Here is a 12,480-nt window from a genome sequence, read left to right as displayed (position 1 = left end):
GTTTTTCCTGACTGTTGTACCAACAAAAGACCAAGACTCTTCAGTAAATAGTGGTTTGGCCCTGTTAGGAGGTTGGGTAGGAAAGGAGTTTCCTGTGTCACTTAGATTTAGGACTCAGAATGTTCAGATGAAAGACAGGTGGGCTACAAAGTTTCAAGCTTTAGTAGTAAGTGACAAGGAACAGGCTGAGGGGCAAGTGATGAAATTTGATAGTAATGTACAATCATGCTTGGAAAATCTGGTATACACACCGAGTATTGCAACGCAAATCCTAGGTATGTGCCTCTCAATCAGTGATAAATGTGGCCACCTTGAATACATTAGTCTTTTGAGGACAAACTATTATAAAATAAATACCAGAAGAGAGAATCTGATTCACTTGTAACACCAATAATTCCTTAGGTTTCCTAGGAATGTATATGAGTTGTGCCTTCAATCTGGACCATTCCCCATATGTTTCTGTGTTTGCCCAAATGGTCCCCATTTGTTGGCACTGTTTCAGAAGGTTGAGGAACCTCATTGACTTATAGGTATGTGGGAAGGACACTTGGGGGAACATATGACAGAACTCAGGTCGACAGGCTTAGTGGCAAACACCTTAAGCTGCCTGTGCCATTTGGCCTACAGTTTTTATAGCCTTGGCTCTACTGTCTTCCTGTTCTCTGATTGCTGGCTGCTGATCATAATGTCATGAACTCCCTTAGCCTTGAGCCACCATGCTTACCCTTTGAGCTCTATACCAGTCTATCTTTCCTCCCCCTAGATGCTGCTTAGAGAAAGAAGGAATGCAATACACAAGGGAAAAGCACCATAAGTTTCCCTAAAATATTTGATGTTTTCTAGATTTCACAGCAGATAGAATGATCACACTTATGCTCCAGAGAAGTCCTCCAACCCCTTTCTGAAATCCTGCCCTTTATGCCTGGTATCTGCTTCTCCAAATTCTCTACCATCTGTTTTCTCAGACATGCACATTTCACTTTCTGATCTCCTTCTCTGGCCCTTAATAATGAAAGACAGCACTAACTAGAGTCTGCCTTGCAAGTCAACAGGAAAGGGAAATAATTCCATCTTCATCTCTCAAAAGAAATATGGCATGGTTTCATAACAGAGTGGGAGCTAGCCAGGGGAGCATCAGAGTACAATGTGATTCAAAATTGGAAGGGAGTGTACAGGAGATAGAAAGGTACTGTGAGTATGGAAGGTAGGACAGTGAGGATGAGATTGAGGCATAATGAGAATCAACCAAAATTAAATATTATGAAATGTCATAAGGAAACCTGGTATTTTCTAAAGCGATGTTTTAATAAAAATCCTAATCAGTGTTCTTTCCTTTGGTCTTTTTTTTTTTACAGGTTTTTAACATTTAGTTTTTAAAGATACATTTCATCCTTACAGGCCCTCTCATGTCTCTCAGCTATTCAATTGATACACACAAGCACACACACACACACACACACACACACACACACACACACACACACACACACACACATCCAGTTGGCCCAGGTATTTTGTCTGTGTATATATGCTTCAGGGATACAACTTTGTATTGGATAACTAACCAAGGGACTCATCTGTAGGAGAGACTATCTCTCTCAGCAGTCCTTAGTTGCCTGCAGTTCTTTGGGTAGGCACATGACATTCCCCTGTCCTGTGTTAGCATGTCTATTGATTGTCACTGTTCAGCTCTTGTTTATGCAGCTATTTCTACAATCTCACAGTGGACAGCATGGTAATCCCAATCTTAAACTTTTCCTACCCTGTCGTCTGAGATGTACCTTGAGACTTACTGTAAGACCTGTGCTATAGATATATGCATTGGGTCTGGGCTCCCCACAATCTATTGATCTCTTCACTATTTTCAGTTGTGGCTGTCTGTGATGGTCTCCATTTGCTGTAAAAAGATGTAAACTAACACAAACCCTAGTAATGGATACAAGTAACCTCCTTTTGAGTGATTGGCCAGGGCAGTCCAAGTGACTCCCAAAACAATATTGGATATTGCAGTTACCCTTGAGTCTCTCTCTCTCTCTCTCTCTCTCTCTCATGAAAGTTAAGACACTATTCCTGAAAAAAATGCACACTTAAAACACAGGACTCCTATTATTGGAGCTAGACCTAATTGAAAGCCTCCTTTCTGAGATCAAGCTTCCATAGTACCAGAAAGTACTCTGCAAGCTGCCAAGCGATTAATATTCCTTCTTAGCTGTGACTTAGGAACCACAACAATGACTAGAATGGTAAGATAACCTTAAGGGTGCAATAGAGGCACTGACATGTTGGTGGTAACCAACATCTGTGTAATGGGACCTAACCACCTCAACAGAAGGAAAACCATGCTTGTATCACCACATTGCTAGATCAACTAGATTCCATAACTACATTCTAAATCTTATACTTATACCCACAGATAAATATAGCTATTATGTCTGGTATTTAATAAAAACATGTCTGCAATCAAGACAATTCTAAGGACATATTTTGGTAACAATACGTTGATTTAAATTACTTTCCCTTTTGGAAAGGGTCTGAATTTCCTTGTCTTTCACAGACATTAAAGCTATGTTTTAGGAAGAAAGGACTCAGGCTTACTCTTGGTTGATTCCCTGGGCATTGTGCCAAAGGATCCAAACAAGGCCCCAAGAATGAGTGATTAACAGGAAATATGGATGGTGCTGGCAGAGGGGAAACTCCATAAATGTGTTTCAGAGAGCATATTGGTAGGTTGCTCACCTGAGAGCCACCTACTCAGCTAGTTTGGGTGTCTTTGAGATCATATCACTGCGGTTTACAATCCTGAGTTTGTGCCATAGCTGTTGTTATGTTCTGCATCTTTCCTAATAGGATGACTATCAATTCTTTCACCTTGACACATGGCAATTGAATCCTGAGATGCAAAATTTTGATCATTGGATATGAAAATGCATAGGAAAATATTTAGTAGTGTGGAAAGGTATTCACTTCATTCTTGGTAAACGTTCCACTCAAGAAAATGAAGTTCTCTTTCTTAGTTGTGTCTTTGTGTGGCTTAGGTATCAAGGTTATTGTAGCCTTGTAAAAAGAGTTTGGCAAGGTCCCTTCTGTTTCTATTGTGTGGAACAATTTGAGGAGTATTGGAATTTGCTTTTCTTTGAATTTCTGGTATAATTCTGCAGTGAATCCATCAAGCCCCAGGCTTTTTTTTTTTTTTTTTTTTTTGGTTGGGAGACTTTTGATGACTGCTTCTATTTCCTTAGAGGTTATAGGTCTGTTTAAGTTGCTTATCTGTTCTTGATTCAATTTTGGTAAGTGATAACTGTCCAGAAAATTTTCCATTTCCTTTAAATTTTCAAATTTAAAAAGTGGGGTACAGAACTAAATAGACAATTCTCAATAGAGGAATCTAAAATGGCTGAAAGACACACAAGAAAGCACTCAACATCATTAGCCTTCAGGGAAATGCAAATCAAAACAACTCTGAGAAACCATCTTACTCCTGTCAGAATGGCCAAAATCAAAAACACCAATGACAGTTCATTCTGGAGAGGATGTGGAGAAAGGGGAACACTTCTCCACTGCTGGTGGGAGTGCCAACTTGTACAGTCACTTTGGAAATCAGTATGGCGATTCCTCAAGAAAATGGGGATCAGTCTACCTCAAGATCCAGCAATTCCACTCTTAGGCATATTCCCAAAAGAAACACATTCATACAACAAGGACATCTGTCCAACGATGTTCATAGCAGCACTATTTGTAATAGCCAGAAACTGGAAACAGCCTAGATGCCCCTAAACCGAAGAATGGATAGAGAAAATGTGGTACATTTACACAATGGAGTACTACTCAGTGGAAAAAAGCAATGGAATCTTGATATTTGCAGAAAATGGGTGGAAGTAGAAGAAACCATTCTGAGCCAGGTATCCCAATTGCAAAAAGACAAACGTGGTATGTACTCACTCATATGTGGATTTTAGACATAGAGTAAACAATTACCAGCCTACAATCCACACTGCCAAAAAAAGCTAATAAACAAGGAGGACCCTAAGAGGGACATACATGGTCCCCTGGAAAAGGGAAAGGTTCAAGAACTGCTGAGCAAATTGGGAGCACGGGAAAAGGGGGATGGAAATAGGAGAATAAAAAGGGGAGAAGAGGAGGGATGCAGAGGAAATGAGAGAGCAGAAAGGTTGAGTCAGGGGAAGAATAGATGATAACAAGAATGGAGATATCATAAAAGAGGGAGACATTTTAGGTTTACAGAAAAATCAGGCACTAGGGAAATGTCTGGAGATCTACAAAGATGACACCAGCTAACTATCTAAGGAACAGAGGAGAGGCTACTTTAAATGCCCTCCCCTGATAATGAGATTGATGACTGACTTATTTGCCATCCTATAGCCTTCATCCAGCAGCTGGTAGAAGTAGAAGCAGACACCCAAAATCACCGAACTGAACTGGATCCCAGATACAGAGAAGGACGAGTGAAGAGAACAGGAGTCCAGACCAGGCTGGTGAAACGCACAGAAACAGCTGAACTGAACATCGGGGAACTCTTGCTCCCCAAACTGATAGCTGGAATACCAGCATGGGACTGATCCAGACTCCAGGAACATGGGTTTCTGTTAGGAAACCTCCGAAATCTACGGGACCTCCTGTAGAAGTTCAGTACTTATCCCTAGCCTAGGTGTGGACTTTGGGAGCCCATTCCATATAGAGGAATACTCTCTGAGCCAAGACACATGGGGGTGGGCCTAGACCCTATCCCAAAGGATACGAAAGAATCTGATGACACACTATGGAAGGCCTCACCATCCAGGGGGAGCAGAAAGAATATGTGATAGATAGGGTTTTAGTTGGGGGTGGTGGTAGGGGAGGACGGGAGAGAGAAGGGAACTGGGATTGCCATGTAAATCAATCCTGTTTCTGATTCAAATAAAAAAGTTGAAAAAAAGAAAATGAATAAATTAATATATTCTGTTTAAGTAAATATTAAATAGCTACTAAATGTTTTAAATTTTGTCATATTTACTTTGCAATTATCTTTATTGCCATCATTTTCCATTTTCATAGTGTCATGTGACTTTAAGTGTTAAAATCATTCAGTTTTAAGGAAAAAAGATGTATTTTAAGGAAAATATGTCTAAAGAGTTGAAAACTTTGGTTTTTGTTTGTCTTGGAGACAGAGTCCTCACACTGTAGCCTAGTCTGGCTTGAATTTCTCTATGTGGCTCACTAGAGACTCATACTTTCAGTAATCCTCCTGTGTCAATCTCTTGGGTGCTATGATTATAGGCATGAGCAAAAAAATGGACTGAATCCTGAGAAATATGAACCTGTATGTCATTCTATTTGTTGTGTACTATGCTTTCTATAGTGAGAGGTAGAACTAAAAATGAGTTCAAATTCCCAACACCTTCTTGTCCAATAAGAAACGTGTAATATGAAACCCAGTAGGCTAGTTATGGTGTCTATCATTGACCCGTCCAGCAGGCCAGGTTATTTGCGGGTCTCGAGGGGGTTGTCACCTAAAGGGGTCATGAGGGCGAGAGAGAAATGGAGACCAAGCGGCGCAAGGAAGGACAACAGTCCGTCTGTGCAATGTCAAGGTCTCGATTTACTGGGGCTTAGAGTGGGCTTAAATAGCCCTGCAACAATAGAATTGGGGGGAATAATAGAGGGAACATCAGGTATTTGCTGGGACTGGAACATTCTTCTTGTCAGCCGGAACATCTAGTGGTCTTTCTTGGAACAGCGAACAGAAAAGCTCCAGACCCTTTCTCGGAAGAGAAGCAGTTAGCAGTTCCGCTTGGCCAAGCCGTATCTAATTACAGGTTACAGGAGGCTCACAGAGCTGGCTTTAAGCCGCAAACTTACAAGTCATTAAAAGTCTTACAAAGGTGGGCTTTAAGCCGCATAGTTTTGGGCCCACGGCCCCTTACATATCATACTACTTCCATATTGGAAAATAGCTTTCTTTGGTTCTATGAGGCACAGTGGAAGATCAATATTTCAACACATAACTACATATATATGACATTAAGCCATGAGACAGAAGTCTTACTATCATAATGGAAGATCCACTAAGACGAATAGAATCAATTCAGATGATAGGTTGAAAAGGAAGAAGGGGAAACTCAAGTCAGTCGTCTTGTGAGGGCAGGGGCACTGCTCCAGTATGCCCAGGGCCTGACAGTACAACAGAAAATGTGTGGTTCCTTGGAGACATGAAGACATACATTGCTCTTCAAAGATTCATCATTGATGGAAAAATCTTCCAAAAGGCTATCTGTGAATTTAAAATTTAACATGAAAGTATAACTGGCAGGCTTATGATGATTCAATACTTTTGTTCTCAAAAGTATGTGTTATTATAGATTCATTATGCACCACAATTTGAATTTAGGGAACTTTATGCAAATAGCCCAATAGGTGCTGTTCTGAGGCTAAAGCAATGAATAAGAAAGTAACAGATTCATCCCAAAGCAAATCAACTCAAGAATGGAAGTTCTGGAGCACTCTAAGCACAGATCAAAGGCTAAAGGCCCAGTTCATCCTCAACTTGATCAGAAGTTGGATCCATGGTGGAGTAAGCATTATCCTTTCCTGAAGGCTACACTGTTAACCAAGTGTTTTCTAAGTTCAACTCTGCATCTTGGACATGGAGGAGAGCCAAGCCAAGACTCCAAAGGACTTCTTATCCAACTGGAAGACACCAACTACACCTCTGCCAGAGATAAGAATGCAGGTGTTGGAAATAGAAGGGACAAGAAGGACATGTCCTGGGTCAGCTTAGAGAAGAACTTTTGAGATTTTAGAGTACTTTATAAGAACAACCACCTGCTGGGAACTGGGAATTTTAGATGTAAACTGAATGGAAGGTGCATCTTAGCAAGTAGAGTATGAGGGTACTGTTGTCCTGGCACGTGGATAAATGTCTGCCTTAATGAGGGACAGATCTGTACATGAGAACCAGTCTGATCCCTTCACACTCAAGGGATAAAACAGCTTTCAGCCAAATAGCTCCTGTGTAGAATGTAGAGGGCCAGCCCCTGGTAGATCAGCTCTCAGGGTAGTTTCAGAGAAGAATATGGACTCATACTCAGTGTGATTACCTATTCCTGTTTACTTCACTTTGGACTCTGAACTCCAGTGGATATAGGCTCTGTCTGAGTCATCTTTCATGTGCAGAAACCTAAACAACCATGTTCAAATAGAGCCATTTCTGCATGTTTTTCTTGTGCATACTTGAACCAGGCCTCAAGGCCTTCTGATCAGAAGCCCTGGAGTTTACTGCTGTTATACTTCAGTGAAATCCTGGAAATCCACCGACCTGTTCCTGTGTCAACATTGATGAGGACACCACCAGAAGAAGGTAGCTCTCTCTCCTTTGTGACTTTTGTCAAAAGAAATTTCTCCTGAGAGTTTGTGCTACACATAGATACATTGTGCCAGAATTAATAAGTCCCCACACTTTATAACATGTCAAACCATAAACAGTCAGTTGAAGACAACAGCTTCAGACCATGTAGAGATAGATGCCTCTCTTGGTGGAAAGATTACAGAAGGTAAAATGCCACATATGACATGGCTGGTTGAGGATTTCCTTCTGTATGCTGTGGGATATGTGTTTCTATTATTACTTGATGAATATAGTTCTTTCGACTAATGTACAGGCAAGATTTAGCCATGAAGGAAATACAACAGGGAGAGAGAAAGGTAATAGTGATAGTCAAGGAGACACCATGTAGCTACCAAGAAGGTAGGATGTCCTGGCACTCTCTGGTAAGCCAAGGCCACATGGAGATCAGATTAATAGAAATAAGTCATTAAGAGAGAGCTAGCCAATAAGAAGCCTGAGCAATAGGCCAACCAATTTATAATTAATATAAGGCTCTGTGTGTTTAATTGGGACAAAATGGCTGCAGGACCAGACAGGATAGAAACATCTGTCTACACATGGCAACCCTGATCTCATAGAGCTTTAGGCACAAATCATTTGCCTTTCAAACCCATTTGAGTGTGAGCTCCAGAGGCAGGGCAGTAAATGTATTGTGATTGATTCTTCTTTGTATTCCCAGCATTCTTGAGGGCACCCAGCAAAGAGAGAGCATATGATAAATGCCCCTTGAAAGAATGAATGAATGAATGAATGAATGATAGAATGGATGAGATCATCTGTGTAGTTTACACAACCATCTGAAAGAGGTATAAGCTAAGTGTGGTTCTAAGAGAATCCCAGTGTTACTTAACTCCAAGTGAGGAGCACTGGATGGACTCCATATTAGATATGAATGAATCAAGAGAAAGGTAGCAGATGGCACTCAGAAACAGTGAATTAGAACCCACATGGAGTGGTGGATGAGGGAGAGCTGCACAGTAGCTATGCAGTTATATTGATGCCTCCCCAATACATTAGCTTTACTGGCAAACTAAAATAGGGATCTTCATAAAGCAGAAGGGAAAGTGAACCATCTGTCTTGAAGAAACTGGCTTTGTCTAGACTCTAGAGAGCTCTGAGCTCCTAGCGAGACACAGTGCCAACAGCACAGGCTGGGAGCCACCGCTTAAGGCAGAGAGTGTCAGAAAGATCTCACCACACTTCACTAATGGGTGTCCTCTTGTGTTTGTTTGTTTGATGGATTTCAGACAGGGTTTTTCTATATCTTTGGAGGCTGTTCTGAAACTCACTTTATAGACTAGGCTGGCCTCCAATTCACAGAGATCTGCCTGCCTCTGCATCCTGAGTGCTGGGATGAAGAGTGCTTGCCACTACTAACCTGCCAGTAATGAGTATGTTAAAAACCATAAAAATCGGGTTGATCCGAACAAGGAGTGTGCAGCAGCGCTGGAAGAGAGAGGAGAAATGCCAGGTAAACACTCTGTTCCTGGTGCTCGGCATTCTACTGGAGCATCCATTTAAAATGCTATCTCCAGAGATTCCTGCTATGGATGGGACAATAGTTGAGTGGGTTAAGGACTCAGACTAGAAGAGACTTTGGATTTCTGCCCCTTCTGTCAACCACATATCCTAAGTGTAGTGACTTTGCTTGAAGCATTTCCCTCGTGGGTGCTGCTTCCTCCATGGTCACTCTCTGCTTCACATACCTAGAGGATCTTGACTGGCAGACCCAACTAATCTCTCACCTCACTGCTTCTTCTACTGTAACCATGTGGATTCTGTAGAGACTCCCAGCTAGGTACCTAGAATAGATGTCAATGATCTTATCCCCACCACAGTTCTCCAAAGACATCTTATTGCCGCAGCTACATCCTGTATGAATACTATAGACAGCTAAACCTAGTCCCTTGTATTCGGGACAGATTTATGAAAGATGAAGACAAAGGGCTTCAGCCTCTGGATACACAATGCATAAAGTTGTGCTGCCACCTGGTGTTTTGCTGGATGAGATGCCAGATAGCATGGAAGTAACATATTTTTTTGATTTTTCTTTTCCTGATTTTGGTAGTAGTGGTAGAGAGCAGACCCTGGAAATTATGCATGGTTGGCCAGCTCTGCAATCACCTGTAGAGCAAAAGCCATCTTTAATATGGTATCCTCCTTTCCCTGGGAAATAAGGAAAACATTTTAGAATTTTAAAGTTTTAGATCAGGGTATCTTAAACCCTGTGTCCTTTCCTATGGGTTAGACTATTGACCATAAGTCAGAAGTAGTCTCTTGAAGAAGTGTTTCCAACTGCAGTCATCTCTTCCTATCCCTGGCGGTCTTCGTTCCATGTGTGTGCTGCAGCATAGCCTGAACATCTGTTAAGATGTATGGGGAGTAAAGGAAGCCCCAAGTGAATGTGTTGTTGCCATGAGTGTGGCCATATCAAGTAGCCCTATGCCTTAGATCAATAAGGATTGGCAAAACCTTCCTTGCTTAAGGCCAGAGGGATGGAAAAACCTTCTTCATAGATCTGACTTCAATTGTGGACAATGTGAGCCAGGCTTAGCAATCTGTTTCCTCCTCTAAGCTGACTGCATCCTAAGATCCCTTACAGAGATTGGCTAAACCTGCCTTCTTGTTGAACTGCATAATACAAAGCAACCTCCTGGATGCTGATGTATATAATTAATCTGTTGGGATTCATGCTGTCTTTGCAGTTGGTGCTCTCCTTCAGAGCAAGCACCAGCAATTGATCTCACTATGTGTCTGTGTGTCTGACAATCTGTATTATATCATGGCCCTGGTAAGTCTGTCTCTGGGCCCTGCAGGATGTGGCAAATGTGAATTTCCTTGGAGTGTGACGGCTGCTTCAAAGTGTGTGGCAGATCTACAGGTTTACAGAGTGAAACTACAAGGCCAGGAAGCCCGTCTTTACCGAGAGCACACATATCTGCTCTTGTGTTACTATAGATAATTCATGGGGAAGGTATCTTATACAAAGAAGTTTACTCTACATTGATCTGGAATGTCTAAATCTAGGAACAGGGTAAAGCATGGCTGTGTTCTGGTGAAAGTGCTGTTACAGTTCTCCTTGGATAGCTTAATGTATCATCACAGTACAGAATGCAGAGAAAGAGAGAAAGCGGGCTCTCCTCCTTGTGACCACTATAAGGTCACCAATCCTAATCATGAGTCGCTCTTATAATACCATAGAATCCTTATTACCTCTGAAGAGTATACAATGTATTAAACTTTCTTTCCTTCGTTCTTTCTTTTTCTCTCTTCTCCGTTTATTTAGACAAGATTTCATTATGAAGCCTCACTGGCATGGAACTCACTCTACAGACCAGGCTGCCTGCCTTGAATTAATTAACCCACTTATCTTTGCCTCAGGAGTGCTAGGATTAGAGGTGAGCTACACCACACAACTTGGGGCTGCCTTTTAAGTTGATCACCTCACTGAGTGAGGCATCAACTTTGTATTTTGAGAAAACACAAATACTCTATAATACTCCTTTACATGAAACAAAACCAGTCTCAGCGCTCTGAATTCTGGGGAATGCATTGCTTCTGTATACTCTGGCATACCGGTGTTTAAAGGTGCTTGCTGCTCTCAGGAGACTGCGATTGAATTTTCAGTTCACCCTCCAGACCTCTCCTCTGAAGCTGGGAATATAGGGAAGGTGCATGGTGACTAATGAGAGGCAGACACCTGAGGAGGGGCCACAATACCAAGGAGCAGGGGAAGCAGAGAAGCTGCCTGAGGCAGACAGCTAGAGGGGGCAGCATGTGACAAGCTTCCTCTGTGACTGAAAAGCAAGTGCTGGGGAATGGATCTCTCTTCAGATCCTGTGGTGCAGATCACATACACCCCAAGCTCATTGTGGCATCAGTGGCTCCCCCATTCTTACTGAGGTTGGCTTCCTGCTGTTCCCTGTAACAGGAGGGTTGTTCTGGAAATCACACATCCTATTGTTCAGAGAGTAGCCAGAATGCTGATGCTGGCCACTGCAGAGCTGTCACCATGGCTACCATGAGATGATTTTCTTTCAGGAGAAGAGTGACTCATGCATGAGAAGTGAATTCTGTAATTGACATAGTGATTCATATGGGATCTCTGGCAGACTGCCCTTTAAGATCTGGATATTACTTTCTAAATATCAAGATGTCAATGACAGATGTGCACAGACCAGTCAAATATACGATAGATTGCAAGCAGTGCTGTATACACATGAGTGGAGGACTCCAGGAGGATCTCCAGTTCTGGTTATTACCTATGACTTTGGCTCATTAGGAACCCAGTGTTGGGAACGTGTCAGAGACCCTCTTATAGTGAAACATCCTTGGACAGGACTTGAGCATTCAGCAATAACTTTGCAACAGAGGAAATCATACTCTACATTCTGATTAAGCATTTCCAGTGGGACTCACAGGATGAATTGGAGGTTTCTGGTGAGGACACTGATGATGGTTACTGCAAAAATACAGACCGCAGACAGAAAGGACAAAACACCAGTAGATAAACCAAAGTGAGGTGTTATGGCCCTGGACTAAAACAGTGGTTGTATCTGTGAATGGACATGGCAAGGGAGAGCTGGTGTGTGTAACACGAAAAATAAAAGACCCAGAGACATATATTGGGGTTCAAGCTTCAAGCTGAAGATCAGAGAAGCAAAGTATCTGAGCATCAACTCTCACTCTACCTCAGACTGATATGGCGGATCCACGAGCTCTCTCAAAACTCAGATTGAAGCCTCTCTTCAGAGTGGCTGCAGAATCATGCAGTTTCAATGTCTTCCTATCCCCAATGTGGCTAGAGAATGAATGCCTGGTAATGACTACTAAAGACCTTGCTCCTATCTTTTATATCTTTGTAGTGCTTGGATTAAAGGAGTGTGATCACAGGCGCTGAGATCATCTTTGTGTGAGCCATTTCTCTTTAGGCCTGGAGGAATCTTGTGTAGATATGTCTGGCCTTGGACTCAGAGAGATCTATCTACTTCTTAATCCTGAGTCCCAGTAATAAAGGTGTGTGCCACCACCTCTTAACTTCTGGCTGTTGGGATGAAAGTTGAGTATCACCATTGCCTATAAGTTGAGGCTAATTTTGC

This window comes from Cricetulus griseus, chromosome X (genome assembly GCF_003668045.3).
Source record: "Cricetulus griseus strain 17A/GY chromosome X, alternate assembly CriGri-PICRH-1.0, whole genome shotgun sequence".
NCBI classification, from domain to species: Eukaryota; Metazoa; Chordata; class Mammalia; order Rodentia; family Cricetidae; genus Cricetulus; species Cricetulus griseus.
Note: the sequence above shows the minus strand (reverse complement) of the source record.